The 20,382-nt window shown below is 38.2% G+C and overlaps 1 protein-coding gene, 12 non-coding genes and 1 pseudogene across 18 annotated transcripts in view; all 14 read left to right on the top strand.

Moving 5' to 3' along the window:
• Positions 1-20,382, top strand: part of TEX14 (testis expressed 14, intercellular bridge forming factor) — a 532,366-nt gene that overhangs the window by 280,630 nt on the left and 231,354 nt on the right. The gene's annotated exons all lie outside the window — the stretch shown is intronic.
• On the top strand, positions 1,092-1,309 carry LOC142747709 (small nucleolar RNA U3). The gene has a single exon (XR_012881970.1). It is a non-coding gene; the product is annotated as a small nucleolar RNA U3 (small nucleolar RNA).
• On the top strand, positions 2,665-2,882 carry LOC142747628 (small nucleolar RNA U3). Its single transcript, XR_012881900.1, has one exon. It is a non-coding gene; the product is annotated as a small nucleolar RNA U3 (small nucleolar RNA).
• Positions 4,215-4,432, top strand: LOC142747627 (small nucleolar RNA U3). Its single transcript, XR_012881899.1, has one exon. It is a non-coding gene; the product is annotated as a small nucleolar RNA U3 (small nucleolar RNA).
• Positions 5,780-5,997, top strand: LOC142747748 (small nucleolar RNA U3). The gene has a single exon (XR_012882005.1). It is a non-coding gene; the product is annotated as a small nucleolar RNA U3 (small nucleolar RNA).
• Positions 7,344-7,561, top strand: LOC142747664 (small nucleolar RNA U3). Its single transcript, XR_012881932.1, has one exon. It is a non-coding gene; the product is annotated as a small nucleolar RNA U3 (small nucleolar RNA).
• LOC142747722 (small nucleolar RNA U3) lies at positions 8,907-9,124 on the top strand. Its single transcript, XR_012881981.1, has one exon. It is a non-coding gene; the product is annotated as a small nucleolar RNA U3 (small nucleolar RNA).
• LOC142747626 (small nucleolar RNA U3) lies at positions 10,472-10,689 on the top strand. Its single transcript, XR_012881898.1, has one exon. It is a non-coding gene; the product is annotated as a small nucleolar RNA U3 (small nucleolar RNA).
• On the top strand, positions 12,025-12,242 carry LOC142747730 (small nucleolar RNA U3). The gene has a single exon (XR_012881989.1). It is a non-coding gene; the product is annotated as a small nucleolar RNA U3 (small nucleolar RNA).
• Positions 13,593-13,782, top strand: LOC142747771 (small nucleolar RNA U3; annotated as a pseudogene).
• LOC142747729 (small nucleolar RNA U3) lies at positions 15,130-15,347 on the top strand. Its single transcript, XR_012881988.1, has one exon. It is a non-coding gene; the product is annotated as a small nucleolar RNA U3 (small nucleolar RNA).
• LOC142747728 (small nucleolar RNA U3) lies at positions 16,701-16,918 on the top strand. Its single transcript, XR_012881987.1, has one exon. It is a non-coding gene; the product is annotated as a small nucleolar RNA U3 (small nucleolar RNA).
• Positions 18,269-18,486, top strand: LOC142747602 (small nucleolar RNA U3). Its single transcript, XR_012881877.1, has one exon. It is a non-coding gene; the product is annotated as a small nucleolar RNA U3 (small nucleolar RNA).
• Positions 19,840-20,057, top strand: LOC142747624 (small nucleolar RNA U3). The gene has a single exon (XR_012881897.1). It is a non-coding gene; the product is annotated as a small nucleolar RNA U3 (small nucleolar RNA).

Below are 20,382 nucleotides of genomic sequence, written 5' to 3'. Positions count from 1 at the left end.
TGGCTTTCGTTATTACGGCGTTCACCGTGCAGTAAAAAATTACAACTTAACTTTATTCTGCGGGTTAATATGATTACGGCGATACCAGATTTATCATTTTTTTTTAATGTTTTACTATTTTTACAAAGAAAATTACGTGCTTTGAGTCACAATATTATGAGAGCCCTAACGTTTTTATTTTTCTTTCGTTTGACTGGTGCGAGGGCTTATTTTTGTGTCACGAGTTTTTATTGGTACTATTTTTGGTACATGTGAGTTTTTGTTCACTTTTAATTACATCTTTTATTAGAGTTAATGTGGCCCAAAAACAGCGATTATGGCGTTTTGAAATTTCTTTATGGGGTTCACTGTGTGGGTTAAATAATGTTATATTGTAATAGTTTCGACTTTTACGGGCGTGGTGATATCAATTTTGTTTATTTATTTTGTTTTTTTTTTAATTTATTAAAGTTTTTTAAACTTTTACTTTTATTTTTTTGAACACTACTAAAAACTTTATTTTCTTTAGTTTTTTTGTATAAACTCTTTTTATTTAAAGCAGTTGCAAAGAAATACATCAGCAATTACATAAATCGTAAAAAAGGCAGCATTTATGCCTGGCACATTAATACTTTATGACCCCTATGGCCGTTACATATTTCTTAAAGGTACTATCTTGAACACGAAAATTACTTTAGTGGGAGGAGGAGGAGGGACGGAATACATGGCCGTCACTCGGGACACATTCCGGTGATGGCCGTGTATTACCCGGCCCCATAGACTTCTATGGGAGCCGGACGGCCAGGAGAATGGCCGAAAATAGGGCATGTCCCAGTTTTTTGACCACTGGATTTACCGGGCCGTCAAAAAAATCGGTTGTGTGAATAACCCCATTTGGGGTCTATTGTTTTTACTGCGGCCGTGTGACGCCCATTTTGCGAACGGTCGTCACACGGCCGGGAAATGCTGTCTAACACTGCAGTCACGGCTCTAACCATTTACAAGGTCTCAATGTTTACAGGAGTCTCTATGTCTCAGGTTGTGTGGATGTCTCTCTAATGTTACACATAGGGTCCTATCCCCCGGAGTGTCGTTCTAGCAAGTCAAGGGTTAAGACTGTACTTTCAGGGATCATTTCTATAGTGTGTAACTGCGGAAATGTGCTCTAAAGTGTCTAAATGCACCAACCACGAGGAAGAGCTGTAGTGATCTCTCCTGAGCGGGAAGTGAGCTCTCAGATCTGCTTCATTGTAGGTTCTGATTGCTGTTGATGACCGTTCTCCTTCTTTTTCACAGAGAGGGTGGAGGGGGAGATCTTTAACTGAGTGGTTGCTTCTCAATCTGTACAGAATAATAGTATGAGATGTAGATTTGCTTTTTATCTCTTGATTCATAGCAGTTTGTCATTCTCTACCATCAAAGAACAATTATCTTTCAAATTCAAGTAAATTGACGGCTTTTTCTTTGTACGAGAATTTTTAATTGTATTGCACTATATAATGTAATGGGAGATGGAAAAAGAATCTTTGTGGTGGTAAAGTTGGAAAAACTGTGATTCGTCAGTTTTTTTTGGCTTTCGTTATTACGGCGTTCACCGTGCAGTAAAAAATTACAACTTAACTTTATTCTGCGGGTTAATATGATTACGGCGATACCAGATTTATCATTTTTTTTTAATGTTTTACTATTTTTACAAAGAAAATTACGTGCTTTGAGTCACAATATTATGAGAGCCCTAACGTTTTTATTTTTCTTTCGTTTGACTGGTGCGAGGGCTTATTTTTGTGTCACGAGTTTTTATTGGTACTATTTTTGGTACATGTGAGTTTTTGTTCACTTTTAATTACATCTTTTATTAGAGTTAATGTGGCCCAAAAACAGCGATTATGGCGTTTTGAAATTTCTTTATGGGGTTCACTGTGTGGGTTAAATAATGTTATATTGTAATAGTTTCGACTTTTACGGGCGTGGTGATATCAATTTTGTTTATTTATTTTGTTTTTTTTTTAATTTATTAAAGTTTTTTAAACTTTTACTTTTATTTTTTTGAACACTACTAAAAACTTTATTTTCTTTAGTTTTTTTGTATAAACTCTTTTTATTTAAAGCAGTTGCAAAGAAATACATCAGCAATTACATAAATCGTAAAAAAGGCAGCATTTATGCCTGGCACATTAATACTTTATGACCCCTATGGCCGTTACATATTTCTTAAAGGTACTATCTTGAACACGAAAATTACTTTAGTGGGAGGAGGAGGAGGAGGAGGAGGAGGAGGAGGAGGAGGGACGGAATACATGGCCGTCACTCGGGACACATTCCGGTGATGGCCGTGTATTACCCGGCCCCATAGACTTCTATGGGAGCCGGACGGCCAGGAGAATGGCCGAAAATAGGGCATGTCCCAGTTTTTTGACCGCTGGATTTACCGGGCCGTCAAAAAAATCGGTTGTGTGAATAACCCCATTTGGGGTCTATTGTTTTTACTGCGGCCGTGTGACGCCCGTTTTGCGAACGGTCGTCACACGGCCGGGAAAAGCTGTCTAACACTGCAGTCACGGCTCTAACCATTTACAAGGTCTCAATGTTTACAGGAGTCTCTATGTCTCAGGTTGTGTGGATGTCTCTCTAATGTTACACATAGGGTCCTATCCCCCGGAGTGTCGTTCTAGCAAGTCAAGGGTTAAGACTGTACTTTCAGGGATCATTTCTATAGTGTGTAACTGCGGAAATGTGCTCTAAAGTGTCTAAATGCACCAACCACGAGGAAGAGCTGTAGTGATCTCTCCTGAGCGGGAAGTGAGCTCTCAGATCTGCTTCATTGTAGGTTCTGATTGCTGTTGATGACCGTTCTCCTTCTTTTTCACAGAGAGGGTGGAGGGGGAGATCTCAAACTGAGTGGTTGCTTCTCAATCTGTACAGAATAATAGTATGAGATGTAGATTTGCTTTTTATCTCTTGATTCATAGCAGTTTGTCATTCTCTACCATCAAAGAACAATTATCTTTCAAATTCAAGTAAATTGACGGCTTTTTCTTTGTACGAGAATTTTTAATTGTGTTGCACTATATAATGTAATGGGAGATGGAAAAAGAATCTTTGTGGTGGTAAAGTTGGAAAAACTGTGATTCGTCAGTTTTTTTTGGCTTTCGTTATTACGGCGTTCACCGTGCAGTAAAAAATTACAACTTAACTTTATTCTGCGGGTTAATATGATTACGGCGATACCAGATTTATCAATTTTTTTTTAATGTTTTACTATTTTTACAAAGAAAATTACGTGCTTTGAGTCACAATATTATGAGAGCCCTAACGTTTTTATTTTTCTTTCGTTTGACTGGTGCGAGGGCTTATTTTTGTGTCACGAGTTTTTATTGGTACTATTTTTGGTACATGTGAGTTTTTGTTCACTTTTAATTACATCTTTTATTAGAGTTAATGTGGCCCAAAAACAGCGATTATGGCGTTTTGAAATTTCTTTATGGGGTTCACTGTGTGGGTTAAATAATGTTATATTGTAATAGTTTCGACTTTTACGGGCGTGGTGATATCAATTTTGTTTATTTATTTTGTTTTTTTTAAAATTTATTAAAGTTTTTTAAACTTTTACTTTTATTTTTTTGAACACTACTAAAAACTTTATTTTCTTTAGTTTTTTTGTATAAACTCTTTTTATTTAAAGCAGTTGCAAAGAAATACATCAGCAATTACATAAATCGTAAAAAAGGCAGCATTTATGCCTGGCACATTAATACTTTATGACCCCTATGGCCGTTACATATTTCTTAAAGGTACTATCTTGAACACGAAAATTACTTTAGTGGGAGGAGGAGGAGGGACGGAATACATGGCCGTCACTCGGGACACATTCCGGTGATGGCCGTGTATTACCCGGCCCCATAGACTTCTATGGGAGCCGGACGGCCAGGAGAATGGCCGAAAATAGGGCATGTCCCAGTTTTTTGACCACTGGATTTACCGGGCCGTCAAAAAAATCGGTTGTGTGAATAACCCCATTTGGGGTCTATTGTTTTTACTGCGGCCGTGTGACGCCCGTTTTGCGAACGGTCGTCACACGGCCGGGAAAAGCTGTCTAACACTGCAGTCACGGCTCTAACCATTTACAAGGTCTCAATGTTTACAGGAGTCTCTATGTCTCAGGTTGTGTGGATGTCTCCCTAATGTTACACACAGGGTCCTATCCCCCGGAGTGTCGTTCTAGCAAGTCAAGGGTTAAGACTGTACTTTCAGGGATCATTTCTATAGTGTGTAACTGCGGAAATGTGCTCTAAAGTGTCTAAATGCACCAACCACGAGGAAGAGCTGTAGTGATCTCTCCTGAGCGGGAAGTGAGCTCTCAGATCTGCTTCATTGTAGGTTCTGATTGCTGTTGATGACCGTTCTCCTTCTTTTTCACAGAGAGGGTGGAGGGGGAGATCTCAAACTGAGTGGTTGCTTCTCAATCTGTACAGAATAATAGTATGAGATGTAGATTTGCTTTTTATCTCTTGATTCATAGCAGTTTGTCATTCTCTACCATCAAAGAACAATTATCTTTCAAATTCAAGTAAATTGACGGCTTTTTCTTTGTACGAGAATTTGTAATTGTATTGCACTATATAATGTAATGGGAGATGGAAAAAGAATCTTTGTGGTGGTAAAGTTGGAAAAACTGTGATTCGTCAGTTTTTTTTGGCTTTCGTTATTACGGCGTTCACCGTGCAGTAAAAAATTACAACTTAACTTTATTCTGCGGGTTAATATGATTACGGCGATACCAGATTTATCATTTTTTTTTTTATGTTTTACTATTTTTACAAAGAAAATTACGTGCTTTGAGTCACAATATTATGAGAGCCCTAACGTTTTTATTTTTCTTTCGTTTGACTGGTGCGAGGGCTTATTTTTGTGTCACGAGTTTTTATTGGTACTATTTTTGGTACATGTGAGTTTTTGTTCACTTTTAATTACATCTTTTATTAGAGTTAATGTGGGCCAAAAACAGCGATTATGGCGTTTTGAAATTTCTTTATGGGGTTCACTGTGTGGGTTAAATAATGTTATATTGTAATAGTTTCGACTTTTACGGGCGTGGTGATATCAATTTTGTCTATTTATTTTGTTTTTTTTTTAATTTATTAAAGTTTTTTAAACTTTTACTTTTATTTTTTTGAACACTACTAAAAACTTTATTTTCTTTAGTTTTTTTGTATAAACTCTTTTTATTTAAAGCAGTTGCAAAGAAATACATCAGCAATTACATAAATCGTAAAAAAGGCAGCATTTATGCCTGGCACATTAATACTTTATGACCCCTATGGCCGTTACATATTTCTTAAAGGTACTATCTTGAACACGAAAATTACTTTAGTGGGAGGAGGAGGAGGAGGAGGAGGAGGAGGGACGGAGTACATGGCCGTCACTCGGGACACATTCCGGTGATGGCCGTGTATTACCCGGCCCCATAGACTTCTATGGGAGCCGGACGGCCAGGAGAATGGCCGAAAATAGGGCATGTCCCAGTTTTTTGACCACTGGATTTACCGGGCCGTCAAAAAAATCGGTTGTGTGAATAACCCCATTTGGGGTCTATTGTTTTTACTGCGGCCGTGTGACGCCCGTTTTGCGAACGGTCGTCACACGGCCGGGAAAAGCTGTCTAACACTGCAGTCACGGCTCTAACCATTTACAAGGTCTCAATGTTTACAGGAGTCTCTATGTCTCAGGTTGTGTGGATGTCTCTCTAATGTTACACATAGGGTCCTATCCCCCGGAGTGTCGTTCTAGCAAGTCAAGGGTTAAGACTGTACTTTCAGGGATCATGTCTATAGTGTGTAACTGCGGAAATGTGCTCTAAAGTGTCTAAATGCACCAACCACGAGGAAGAGCTGTAGTGATCTCTCCTGAGCGGGAAGTGAGCTCTCAGATCTGCTTCATTGTAGGTTCTGATTGCTGTTGATGACCGTTCTCCTTCTTTTTCGCAGAGAGGGTGGAGGGGGAGATCTCAAACTGAGTGGTTGCTTCTCAATCTGTACAGAATAATAGTATGAGATGTAGATTTGCTTTTTATCTCTTGATTCATAGCAGTTTGTCATTCTCTACCATCAAAGAACAATTATCTTTCAAATTCAAGTAAATTGACGGCTTTTTCTTTGTACGAGAATTTGTAATTGTATTGCACTATATAATGTAATGGGAGATGGAAAAAGAATCTTTGTGGTGGTAAAGTTGGAAAAACTGTGATTCGTCAGTTTTTTTTGGCTTTCGTTATTACGGCGTTCACCGTGCAGTAAAAAATTACAACTTAACTTTATTCTGCGGGTTAATATGATTACGGCGATACCAGATTTATCAATTTTTTTTTAATGTTTTACTATTTTTACAAAGAAAATTACGTGCTTTGAGTCACAATATTATGAGAGCCCTAACGTTTTTATTTTTCTTTCGTTTGACTGGTGCGAGGGCTTATTTTTGTGTCACGAGTTTTTATTGGTACTATTTTTGGTACATGTGAGTCACTTTTAATTACATCTTTTATTAGAGTTAATGTGGCCCAAAAACAGCGATTATGGCGTTTTGAAATTTCTTTATGGGGTTCACTGTGTGGGTTAAATAATGTTATATTGTAATAGTTTCGACTTTTACGGGCGTGGTGATATCAATTTTGTTTATTTATTTTGTTTTTTTTAAAATTTATTAAAGTTTTTTAAACTTTTACTTTTATTTTTTTGAACACTACTAAAAACTTTATTTTCTTTAGTTTTTTTGTATAAACTCTTTTTATTTAAAGCAGTTGCAAAGAAATACATCAGCAATTACATAAATCGTAAAAAAGGCAGCATTTATGCCTGGCACATTAATACTTTATGACCCCTATGGCCGTTACATATTTCTTAAAGGTACTATCTTGAACACGAAAATTACTTTAGTGGGAGGAGGAGGAGGAGGAGGAGGAGGAGGAGGAGGGACGGAATACATGGCCGTCACTCGGGACACATTCCGGTGATGGCCGTGTATTACCCGGCCCCATAGACTTCTATGGGAGCCGGACGGCCAGGAGAATGGCCGAAAATAGGGCATGTCCCAGTTTTTTGACCACTGGATTTACCGGGCCGTCAAAAAAATCAGTTGTGTGAATAACCCCATTTGGGGTCTATTGTTTTTACTGCGGCCGTGTGACGCCCGTTTTGCGAACGGTCGTCACACGGCCGGGAAAAGCTGTCTAACACTGCAGTCACGGCTCTAACCATTTACAAGGTCTCAATGTTTACAGGAGTCTCTATGTCTCAGGTTGTGTGGATGTCTCTCTAATGTTACACATAGGGTCCTATCCCCCGGAGTGTCGTTCTAGCAAGTCAAGGGTTAAGACTGTACTTTCAGGGATCATTTCTATAGTGTGTAACTGCGGAAATGTGCTCTAAAGTGTCTAAATGCACCAACCACGAGGAAGAGCTGTAGTGATCTCTCCTGAGCGGGAAGTGAGCTCTCAGATCTGCTTCATTGTAGGTTCTGATTGCTGTTGATGACCGTTCTCCTTCTTTTTCGCAGAGAGGGTGGAGGGGGAGATCTCAAACTGAGTGGTTGCTTCTCAATCTGTACAGAATAATAGTATGAGATGTAGATTTGCTTTTTATCTCTTGATTCATAGCAGTTTGTCATTCTCTACCATCAAAGAACAATTATCTTTCAAATTCAAGTAAATTGACGGCTTTTTCTTTGTACGAGAATTTTTAATTGTATTGCACTATATAATGTAATGGGAGATGGAAAAAGAATCTTTGTGGTGGTAAAGTTGGAAAAACTGTGATTCGTCAGTTTTTTTTGGCTTTCGTTATTACGGCGTTCACCGTGCAGTAAAAAATTACAACTTAACTTTATTCTGCGGGTTAATATGATTACGGCGATACCAGATTTATACATTTTTTTTTTAATGTTTTACTATTTTTACAAAGAAAATTACGTGCTTTGAGTCACAATATTATGAGAGCCCTAACGTTTTTATTTTTCTTTCGTTTGACTGGTGCGAGGGCTTATTTTTGTGTCACGAGTTTTTATTGGTACTATTTTTGGTACATGTGAGTTTTTGTTCACTTTTAATTACATCTTTTATTAGAGTTAATGTGGCCCAAAAACAGCGATTATGGCGTTTTGAAATTTCTTTATGGGGTTCACTGTGTGGGTTAAATAATGTTATATTGTAATAGTTTCGACTTTTACGGGCGTGGTGATATCAATTTTGTTTATTTATTTTGGTTTTTTTTAAATTTATTAAAGTTTTTTAAACTTTTACTTTTATTTTTTTGAACACTACTAAAAACTTTATTTTCTTTAGTTTTTTTGTATAAACTCTTTTTATTTAAAGCAGTTGCAAAGAAATACATCAGCAATTACATAAATCGTAAAAAAGGCAGCATTTATGCCTGGCACATTAATACTTTATGACCCCTATGGCCGTTACATATTTCTTAAAGGTACTATCTTGAACACGAAAATTACTTTAGTGGGAGGAGGAGGAGGAGGAGGAGGAGGGACGGAATACATGGCCGTCACTCGGGACACATTCCGGTGATGGCCGTGTATTACCCGGCCCCATAGACTTCTATGGGAGCCGGACGGCCAGGAGAATGGCCGAAAATAGGGCATGTCCCAGTTTTTTGACCACTGGATTTACCGGGCCGTCAAAAAAATCGGTTGTGTGAATAACCCCATTTGGGGTCTATTGTTTTTACTGCGGCCGTGTGACGCCCGTTTTGCGAACGGTCGTCACACGGCCGGGAAAAGCTGTCTAACACTGCAGTCACGGCTCTAACCATTTACAAGGTCTCAATGTTTACAGGAGTCTCTATGTCTCAGGTTGTGTGGATGTCTCTCTAATGTTACACATAGGGTCCTATCCCCCGGAGTGTCGTTCTAGCAAGTCAAGGGTTAAGACTGTACTTTCAGGGATCATTTCTATAGTGTGTAACTGCGGAAATGTGCTCTAAAGTGTCTAAATGCACCAACCACGAGGAAGAGCTGTAGTGATCTCTCCTGAGTGGGAAGTGAGCTCTCAGATCTGCTTCATTGTAGGTTCTGATTGCTGTTGATGACCGTTCTCCTTCTTTTTCGCAGAGAGGGTGGAGGGGGAGATCTCAAACTGAGTGGTTGCTTCTCAATCTGTACAGAATAATAGTATGAGATGTAGATTTGCTTTTTATCTCTTGATTCATAGCAGTTTGTCATTCTCTACCATCAAAGAACAATTATCTTTCAAATTCAAGTAAATTGACGGCTTTTTCTTTGTACGAGAATTTTTAATTGTATTGCACTATATAATGTAATGGGAGATGGAAAAAGAATCTTTGTGGTGGTAAAGTTGGAAAAACTGTGATTCGTCAGTTTTTTTTGGCTTTCGTTATTACGGCGTTCACCGTGCAGTAAAAAATTACAACTTAACTTTATTCTGCGGGTTAATATGATTACGGCGATACCAGATTTATCAATTTTTTTTTAATGTTTTACTATTTTTACAAAGAAAATTACGTGCTTTGAGTCACAATATTATGAGAGCCCTAACGTTTTTATTTTTCTTTCGTTTGACTGGTGTGAGGGCTTATTTTTGTGTCACGAGTTTTTATTGGTACTATTTTTGGTACATGTGAGTTTTTGTTCACTTTTAATTACATCTTTTATTAGAGTTAATGTGGCCCAAAAACAGCGATTATGGCGTTTTGAAATTTCTTTATGGGGTTCACTGTGTGTGTTAAATAATGTTATATTGTAATAGTTTCGACTTTTACGGGCGTGGTGATATCAATTTTGTTTATTTATTTTGGTTTTTTTTAAATTTATTAAAGTTTTTTAAACTTTTACTTTTATTTTTTTGAACACTACTAAAAACTTTATTTTCTTTAGTTTTTTTGTATAAACTCTTTTTATTTAAAGCAGTTGCAAAGAAATACATCAGCAATTACATAAATCGTAAAAAAGGCAGCATTTATGCCTGGCACATTAATACTTTATGACCCCTATGGCCGTTACATATTTCTTAAAGGTACTATCTTGAACACGAAAATTACTTTAGTGGGAGGAGGAGGAGGAGGAGGAGGAGGAGGGACGGAATACATGGCCGTCACTCGGGACACATTCCGGTGATGGCCGTGTATTACCCGGCCCCATAGACTTCTATGGGAGCCGGACGGCCAGGAGAATGGCCGAAAATAGGGCATGTCCCAGTTTTTTGACCACTGGATTTACCGGGCCGTCAAAAAAATCGGTTGTGTGAATAACCCCATTTGGGGTCTATTGTTTTTACTGCGGCCGTGTGACGCCCGTTTTGCGAACGGTCGTCACACGGCCGGGAAAAGCTGTCTAACACTGCAGTCACGGCTCTAACCATTTACAAGGTCTCAATGTTTACAGGAGTCTCTATGTCTCAGGTTGTGTGGATGTCTCTCTAATGTTACACATAGGGTCCTATCCCCCGGAGTGTCGTTCTAGCAAGTCAAGGGTTAAGACTGTACTTTCAGGGATCATTTCTATAGTGTGTAACTGCGGAAATGTGCTCTAAAGTGTCTAAATGCACCAACCACGAGGAAGAGCTGTAGTGATCTCTCCTGAGCGGGAAGTGAGCTCTCAGATCTGCTTCATTGTAGGTTCTGATTGCTGTTGATGACCGTTCTCCTTCTTTTTCACAGAGAGGGTGGAGGGGGAGATCTCAAACTGAGTGGTTGCTTCTCAATCTGTACAGAATAATAGTATGAGATGTAGATTTGCTTTTTATCTCTTGATTCATAGCAGTTTGTGATTCTCTACCATCAAAGAACAATTATCTTTCAAATTCAAGTAAATTGACGGCTTTTTCTTTGTACGAGAATTTTTAATTGTATTGCACTATATAATGTAATGGGAGATGGAAAAAGAATCTTTGTGGTGGTAAAGTTGGAAAAACTGTGATTCGTCAGTTTTTTTTGGCTTTCGTTATTACGGCGTTCACCGTGCAGTAAAAAATTACAACTTAACTTTATTCTGCGGGTTAATATGATTACGGCGATACCAGATTTATCAATTTTTTTTTAATGTTTTACTATTTTTACAAAGAAAATTACGTGCTTTGAGTCACAATATTATGAGAGCCCTAACGTTTTTATTTTTCTTTCGTTTGACTGGTGCGAGGGCTTATTTTTGTGTCACGAGTTTTTATTGGTACTATTTTTGGTACATGTGAGTTTTTGTTCACTTTTAATTACATCTTTTATTAGAGTTAATGTGGCCCAAAAACAGCGATTATGGCGTTTTGAAATTTCTTTATGGGGTTCACTGTGTGGGTTAAATAATGTTATATTGTAATAGTTTCGACTTTTACGGGCGTGGTGATATCAATTTTGTTTATTTATTTTGTTTTTTTTTAAATTTATTAAAGTTTTTTAAACTTTTACTTTTATTTTTTTGAACACTACTAAAAACTTTATTTTCTTTAGTTTTTTTGTATAAACTCTTTTTATTTAAAGCAGTTGCAAAGAAATACATCAGCAATTACATAAATCGTAAAAAAGGCAGCATTTATGCCTGGCACATTAATACTTTATGACCCCTATGGCCGTTACATATTTCTTAAAGGTACTATCTTGAACACGAAAATTACTTTAGTGGGAGGAGGAGGAGGAGGGACGGAATACATGGCCGTCACTCGGGACACATTCCGGTGATGGCCGTGTATTACCCGGCCCCATAGACTTCTATGGGAGCCGGACGGCCAGGAGAATGGCCGAAAATAGGGCATGTCCCAGTTTTTTGACCACTGGATTTACCGGGCCGTCAAAAAAATCGGTTGTGTGAATAACCCCATTTGGGGTCTATTGTTTTTACTGCGGCCGTGTGACGCCCGTTTTGCGAACGGTCGTCACACGGCCGGGAAAAGCTGTCTAACACTGCAGTCACGGCTCTAACCATTTACAAGGTCTCAATGTTTACAGGAGTCTCTATGTCTCAGGTTGTGTGGATGTCTCTCTAATGTTACACATAGGGTCCTATCCCCCGGAGTGTCGTTCTAGCAAGTCAAGGGTGAAGACTGTACTTTCAGGGATCATTTCTATAGTGTGTAACTGCGGAAATGTGCTCTAAAGTGTCTAAATGCACCAACCACGAGGAAGAGCTGTAGTGATCTCTCCTGAGCAGGAAGTGAGCTCTCAGATCTGCTTCATTGTAGGTTCTGATTGCTGTTGATGACCGTTCTCCTTCTTTTTCACAGAGAGGGTGGAGGGGGAGATCTCAAACTGAGTGGTTGCTTCTCAATCTGTACAGAATAATAGTATGAGATGTAGATTTGCTTTTTATCTCTTGATTCATAGCAGTTTGTCATTCTCTACCATCAAAGAACAATTATCTTTCAAATTCAAGTAAATTGACGGCTTTTTCTTTGTACGAGAATTTTTAATTGTATTGCACTATATAATGTAATGGGAGATGGAAAAAGAATCTTTGTGGTGGTAAAGTTGGAAAAACTGTGATTCGTCAGTTTTTTTTGGCTTTCGTTATTACGGCGTTCACCGTGCAGTAAAAAATTACAACTTAACTTTATTCTGCGGGTTAATATGATTACGGCGATACCAGATTTATCAATTTTTTTTTAATGTTTTACTATTTTTACAAAGAAAATTACGTGCTTTGAGTCACAATATTATGAGAGCCCTAACGTTTTTATTTTTCTTTCGTTTGACTGGTGCGAGGGCTTATTTTTGTGTCACGAGTTTTTATTGGTACTATTTTTGGTACATGTGAGTTTTTGTTCACTTTTAATTACATCTTTTATTAGAGTTAATGTGGCCCAAAAACAGCGATTATGGCGTTTTGAAATTTCTTTATGGGGTTCACTGTGTGGGTTAAATAATGTTATATTGTAATAGTTTCGACTTTTACGGGCGTGGTGATATCAATTTTGTTTATTTATTTTGTTTTTTTTTAAATTTATTAAAGTTTTTTAAACTTTTACTTTTATTTTTTTGAACACTACTAAAAACTTTATTTTCTTTAGTTTTTTTGTATAAACTCTTTTTATTTAAAGCAGTTGCAAAGAAATACATCAGCAATTACATAAATCGTAAAAAAGGCAGCATTTATGCCTGGCACATTAATACTTTATGACCCCTATGGCCGTTACATATTTCTTAAAGGTACTATCTTGAACACGAAAATTACTTTAGTGGGAGGAGGAGGAGGAGGAGGAGGAGGAGGAGGGACGGAATACATGGCCGTCACTCGGGACACATTCCGGTGATGGCCGTGTATTACCCGGCCCCATAGACTTCTATGGGAGCCGGACGGCCAGGAGAATGGCCGAAAATAGGGCATGTCCCAGTTTTTTGACCACTGGATTTACCGGGCCGTCAAAAAAATCGGTTGTGTGAATAACCCCATTTGGGGTCTATTGTTTTTACTGCGGCCGTGTGACGCCCGTTTTGCGAACGGTCGTCACACGGCTGGGAAAAGCTGTCTAACACTGCAGTCACGGCTCTAACCATTTACAAGGTCTCAATGTTTACAGGAGTCTCTATGTCTCAGGTTGTGTGGATGTCTCTCTAATGTTACACATAGGGTCCTATCCCCCGGAGTGTCGTTCTAGCAAGTCAAGGGTTAAGACTGTACTTTCAGGGATCATTTCTATAGTGTGTAACTGCACCAACCACGAGGAAGAGCTGTAGTGATCTCTCCTGAGCGGGAAGTGAGCTCTCAGATCTGCTTCATTGTAGGTTCTGATTGCTGTTGATGACCGTTCTCCTTCTTTTTCACAGAGAGGGTGGAGGGGGAGATCTCAAACTGAGTGGTTGCTTCTCAATCTGTACAGAATAATAGTATGAGATGTAGATTTGCTTTTTATCTCTTGATTCATAGCAGTTTGTCATTCTCTACCATCAAAGAACAATTATCTTTCAAATTCAAGTAAATTGACGGCTTTTTCTTTGTACGAGAATTTTTAATTGTATTGCACTATATAATGTAATGGGAGATGGAAAAAGAATCTTTGTGGTGGTAAAGTTGGAAAAACTGTGATTCGTCAGTTTTTTTTGGCTTTCGTTATTACGGCGTTCACCGTGCAGTAAAAAATTACAACTTAACTTTATTCTGCGGGTTAATATGATTACGGCGATACCAGATTTATAATTTTTTTTTTAATGTTTTACTATTTTTACAAAGAAAATTACGTGCTTTGAGTCACAATATTATGAGAGCCCTAACGTTTTTATTTTTCTTTCGTTTGACTGGTGCGAGGGCTTATTTTTGTGTCACGAGTTTTTATTGGTACTATTTTTGGTACATGTGAGTTTTTGTTCACTTTTAATTACATCTTTTATTAGAGTTAATGTGGCCCAAAAACAGCGATTATGGCGTTTTGAAATTTCTTTATGGGGTTCACTGTGTGGGTTAAATAATGTTATATTGTAATAGTTTCGACTTTTACGGGCGTGGTGATATCAATTTTGTTTATTTATTTTGTTTTTTTTTAAATTTATTAAAGTTTTTTAAACTTTTACTTTTATTTTTTTGAACACTACTAAAAACTTTATTTTCTTTAGTTTTTTTGTATAAACTCTTTTTATTTAAAGCAGTTGCAAAGAAATACATCAGCAATTACATAAATCGTAAAAAAGGCAGCATTTATGCCTGGCACATTAATACTTTATGACCCCTATGGCCGTTACATATTTCTTAAAGGTACTATCTTGAACACGAAAATTACTTTAGTGGGAGGAGGAGGAGGAGGAGGAGGAGGAGGGACGGAATACATGGCCGTCACTCGGGACACATTCCGGTGATGGCCGTGTATTACCCGGCCCCATAGACTTCTATGGGAGCCGGACGGCCAGGAGAATGGCCGAAAATAGGGCATGTCCCAGTTTTTTGACCACTGGATTTACCGGGCCGTCAAAAAAATCGGTTGTGTGAATAACCCCATTTGGGGTCTATTGTTTTTACTGCGGCCGTGTGACGCCCGTTTTGCGAACGGTCGTCACACGGCCGGGAAAAGCTGTCTAACACTGCAGTCACGGCTCTAACCATTTACAAGGTCTCAATGTTTACAGGAGTCTCTATGTCTCAGGTTGTGTGGATGTCTCTCTAATGTTACACATAGGGTCCTATCCCCCGGAGTGTCGTTCTAGCAAGTCAAGGGTGAAGACTGTACTTTCAGGGATCATTTCTATAGTGTGTAACTGCGGAAATGTGCTCTAAAGTGTCTAAATGCACCAACCACGAGGAAGAGCTGTAGTGATCTCTCCTGAGCAGGAAGTGAGCTCTCAGATCTGCTTCATTGTAGGTTCTGATTGCTGTTGATGACCGTTCTCCTTCTTTTTCACAGAGAGGGTGGAGGGGGAGATCTCAAACTGAGTGGTTGCTTCTCAATCTGTACAGAATAATAGTATGAGATGTAGATTTGCTTTTTATCTCTTGATTCATAGCAGTTTGTCATTCTCTACCATCAAAGAACAATTATCTTTCAAATTCAAGTAAATTGACGGCTTTTTCTTTGTACGAGAATTTTTAATTGTATTGCACTATATAATGTAATGGGAGATGGAAAAAGAATCTTTGTGGTGGTAAAGTTGGAAAAACTGTGATTCGTCAGTTTTTTTTGGCTTTCGTTATTACGGCGTTCACCGTGCAGTAAAAAATTACAACTTAACTTTATTCTGCGGGTTAATATGATTACGGCGATACCAGATTTATCAATTTTTTTTTAATGTTTTACTATTTTTACAAAGAAAATTACGTGCTTTGAGTCACAATATTATGAGAGCCCTAACGTTTTTATTTTTCTTTCGTTTGACTGGTGCGAGGGCTTATTTTTGTGTCACGAGTTTTTATTGGTACTATTTTTGCTACATGTGAGTTTTTGTTCACTTTTAATTACATCTTTTATTAGAGTTAATGTGGCCCAAAAACAGCGATTATGGCGTTTTGAAATTTCTTTATGGGGTTCACTGTGTGGGTTAAATAATGTTATATTGTAATAGTTTCGACTTTTACGGGCGTGGTGATATCAATTTTGTTTATTTATTTTGGTTTTTTTAAAATTTATTAAAGTTTTTTAAACTTTTACTTTTATTTTTTTGAACACTACTAAAAACTTTATTTTCTTTAGTTTTTTTGTATAAACTCTTTTTATTTAAAGCAGTTGCAAAGAAATACATCAGCAATTACATAAATCGTAAAAAAGGCAGCATTTATGCCTGGCACATTAATACTTTATGACCCCTATGGCCGTTACATATTTCTTAAAGGTACTATCTTGAACACGAAAATTACTTTAGTGGGAGGAGGAGGAGGAGGAGGAGGAGGAGGAGGAGGGACGGAATACATGGCCATCACTCGGGACACATTCCGGTGATGGCCGTGTATTACCCGGCCCCATAGACTTCTATGGGAGCCGGACGGCCAGGAGAATGGCCGAAAATAGGGCATGTCCCAGTTTTTTGACCACTGGATTTACCGGGCCGTCAAAAAAATCGGTTGTGTGAATAACCCCATTTGGGGTCTATTGTTTTTACTGCGGCCGTGTGACGCCCGTTTTGCGAACGGTCGTCACACGGCCGGGAAAAGCTGTCTAACACTGCAGTCACGGCTCTAACCATTTACAAGGTCTCAATGTTTACAGGAGTCTCTATGTCTCAGGTTGTGTGGATGTCTCTCTAATGTTACACATAGGGTCCTATCCCCCGGAGTGTCGTTCTAGCAAGTCAAGGGTGAAGACTGTACTTTCAGGGATCATTTCTATAGTGTGTAACTGCGGAAATGTGCTCTAAAGTGTCTAAATGCACCAACCACGAGGAAGAGCTGTAGTGATCTCTCCTGAGCAGGAAGTGAGCTCTCAGATCTGCTTCATTGTAGGTTCTGATTGCTGTTGATGACCGTTCTCCTTCTTTTTCACAGAGAGGGTGGAGGGGGAGATCTCAAACTGAGTGGTTGCTTCTCAATCTGTACAGAATAATAGTATGAGATGTAGATTTGCTTTTTATCTCTTGATTCATAGCAGTTTGTCATTCTCTACCATCAAAGAACAATTATCTTTCAAATTCAAGTAAATTGACGGCTTTTTCTTTGTACGAGAATTTTTAATTGTATTGCACTATATAATGTAATGGGAGATGGAAAAAGAATCTTTGTGGTGGTAAAGTTGGAAAAACTGTGATTCGTCAGTTTTTTTTGGCTTTCGTTATTACGGCGTTCACCGTGCAGTAAAAAATTACAACTTAACTTTATTCTGCGGGTTAATATGATTACGGCGATACCAGATTTATCAATTTTTTTTTAATGTTTTACTATTTTTACAAAGAAAATTACGTGCTTTGAGTCACAATATTATGAGAGCCCTAACGTTTTTATTTTTCTTTCGTTTGACTGGTGCGAGGGCTTATTTTTGTGTCACGAGTTTTTATTGGTACTATTTTTGCTACATGTGAGTTTTTGTTCACTTTTAATTACATCTTTTATTAGAGTTAATGTGGCCCAAAAACAGCGATTATGGCGTTTTGAAATTTCTTTATGGGGTTCACTGTGTGGGTTAAATAATGTTATATTGTAATAGTTTCGACTTTTACGGGCGTGGTGATATCAATTTTGTTTATTTATTTTGGTTTTTTTAAAATTTATTAAAGTTTTTTAAACTTTTACTTTTATTTTTTTGAACACTACTAAAAACTTTATTTTCTTTAGTTTTTTTGTATAAACTCTTTTTATTTAAAGCAGTTGCAAAGAAATACATCAGCAATTACATAAATCGTAAAAAAGGCAGCATTTATGCCTGGCACATTAATACTTTATGACCCCTATGGCCGTTACATATTTCTTAAAGGTACTATCTTGAACACGAAAATTACTTTAGTGGGAGGAGGAGGAGGAGGAGGAGGAGGAGGAGGGACGGAATACATGGCCGTCACTCGGGACACATTCCGGTGATGGCCGTGTATTACCCGGCCCCATAGACTTCTATGGGAGCCGGACGGCCAGGAGAATGGCCGAAAATAGGGCATGTCCCAGTTTTTTGACCACTGGATTTACCGGGCCGTCAAAAAAATCGGTTGTGTGAATAACCCCATTTGGGGTCTATTGTTTTTACTGCGGCCGTGTGACGCCCGTTTTGCGAACGGTCGTCACACGGCCGGGAAAAGCTGTCTAACACTGCAGTCACGGCTCTAACCATTTACAAGGTCTCAATGTTTACAGGAGTCTCTATGTCTCAGGTTGTGTGGATGTCTCTCTAATGTTACACATAGGGTCCTATCCCCCGGAGTGTCGTTCTAGCAAGTCAAGGGTTAAGACTGTACTTTCAGGGATCATTTCTATAGTGTGTAACTGCGGAAATGTGCTCTAAAGTGTCTAAATGCACCAACCACGAGGAAGAGCTGTAGTGATCTCTCCTGAGCGGGAAGTGAGCTCTCAGATCTGCTTCATTGTAGGTTCTGATTGCTGTTGATGACCGTTCTCCTTCTTTTTCACAGAGAGGGAGGAGGGGGAGATCTCAAACTGAGTGGTTGCTTCTCAATCTGTACAGAATAATAGTATGAGATGTAGATTTGCTTTTTATCTCTTGATTCATAGCAGTTTGTGATTCTCTACCATCAAAGAACAATTATCTTTCAAATTCAAGTAAATTGACGGCTTTTTCTTTGTACGAGAATTTTTAATTGTATTGCACTATATAATGTAATGGGAGATGGAAAAAGAATTTTTGTGGTGGTAAAGTTGGAAAAACTGTGATTCGTCAGTTTTTTTTGGCTTTCGTTATTACGGCGTTCACCGTGCAGTAAAAAATTACAACTTAACTTTATTCTGCGGGTTAATATGATTACGGCGATACCAGATTTATCAATTTTTTTTTAATGTTTTACTATTTTTACAAAGAAAATTACGTGCTTTGAGTCACAATATTATGAGAGCCCTAACGTTTTTATTTTTCTTTCGTTTGACTGGTGCGAGGGCTTATTTTTGTGTCACGAGTTTTTATTGGTACTATTTTTGGTACATGTGAGTTTTTGTTCACTTTTAATTACATCTTTTATTAGAGTTAATGTGGCCCAAAAACAGCGATTATGGCGTTTTGAAATTTCTTTATGGGGTTCACTGTGTGGGTTAAATAATGTTATATTGTAATAGTTTCGACTTTTACGGGCGTGGTGATATCAATTTTGTTTATTTATTTTGTTTTTTTTTAAATTTATTAAAGTTTTTTAAACTTTTACTTTTATTTTTTTGAACACTACTAAAAACTTTATTTTCTTTAGTTTTTTTGTATAAACTCTTTTTATTTAAAGCAGTTGCAAAGAAATACATCAGCAATTACATAAATCGTAAAAAAGGCAGCATTTATGCCTGGCACATTAATACTTTATGACCCCTATGGCCGTTACATATTTCTTAAAGGTACTATCTTGAACACGAAAATTACTTTAGTGGGAGGAGGAGGAGGAGGAGGAGGAGGAGGAGGAGGGACGGAATACATGGCCGTCACTCGGGACACATTCCGGTGATGGCCGTGTATTACCCGGCCCCATAGACTTCTATGGGAGCCGGACGGCCAGGAGAATGGCCGAAAATAGGGCATGTCCCAGTTTTTTGACCACTGGATTTACCGGGCCGTCAAAAAAATCAGTTGTGTGAATAACCCCATTTGGGGTCTATTGTTTTTACTGCGGCCGTGTGACGCCCGTTTTGCGAACGGTCGTCACACGGCCGGGAAAAGCTGTCTAACACTGCAGTCACGGCTCTAACCATTTACAAGGTCTCAATGTTTACAGGAGTCTCTATGTCTCAGGTTGTGTGGATGTCTCTCTAATGTTACACATAGGGTCCTATCCCCCGGAGTGTCGTTCTAGCAAGTCAAGGGTTAAGACTGTACTTTCAGGGATCATTTCTATAGTGTGTAACTGCGGAAATGTGCTCTAAAGTGTCTAAATGCACCAACCACGAGGAAGAGCTGTAGTGATCTCTCCTGAGCGGGAAGTGAGCTCTCAGATCTGCTTCATTGTAGGTTCTGATTGCTGTTGATGACCGTTCTCCTTCTTTTTCACAGAGAGGGTGGAGGGGGAGATCTCAAACTGAGTGGTTGCTTCTCAATCTGTACAGAATAATAGTATGAGATGTAGATTTGCTTTTTATCTCTTGATTCATAGCAGTTTGTTATTCTCTACCATCAAAGAACAATTATCTTTCAAATTCAAGTAAATTGACGGCTTTTTCTTTGTACGAGAATTTTTAATTGTATTGCACTATATAATGTAATGGGAGATGGAAAAAGAATCTTTGTGGTGGTAAAGTTGGAAAAACTGTGATTCGTCAGTTTTTTTTTGGCTTTCGTTATTACGGCGTTCACCGTGCAGTAAAAAATTACAACTTAACTTTATTCTGCGGGTTAATATGATTACGGCGATA

Source organism: Rhinoderma darwinii, chromosome 2 (assembly GCF_050947455.1).
Source record: "Rhinoderma darwinii isolate aRhiDar2 chromosome 2, aRhiDar2.hap1, whole genome shotgun sequence".
Lineage (NCBI taxonomy): Eukaryota > Metazoa > Chordata > Amphibia > Anura > Rhinodermatidae > Rhinoderma > Rhinoderma darwinii.
Note: the sequence above shows the minus strand (reverse complement) of the source record. Positions and strands in the feature narration are given on the sequence as shown.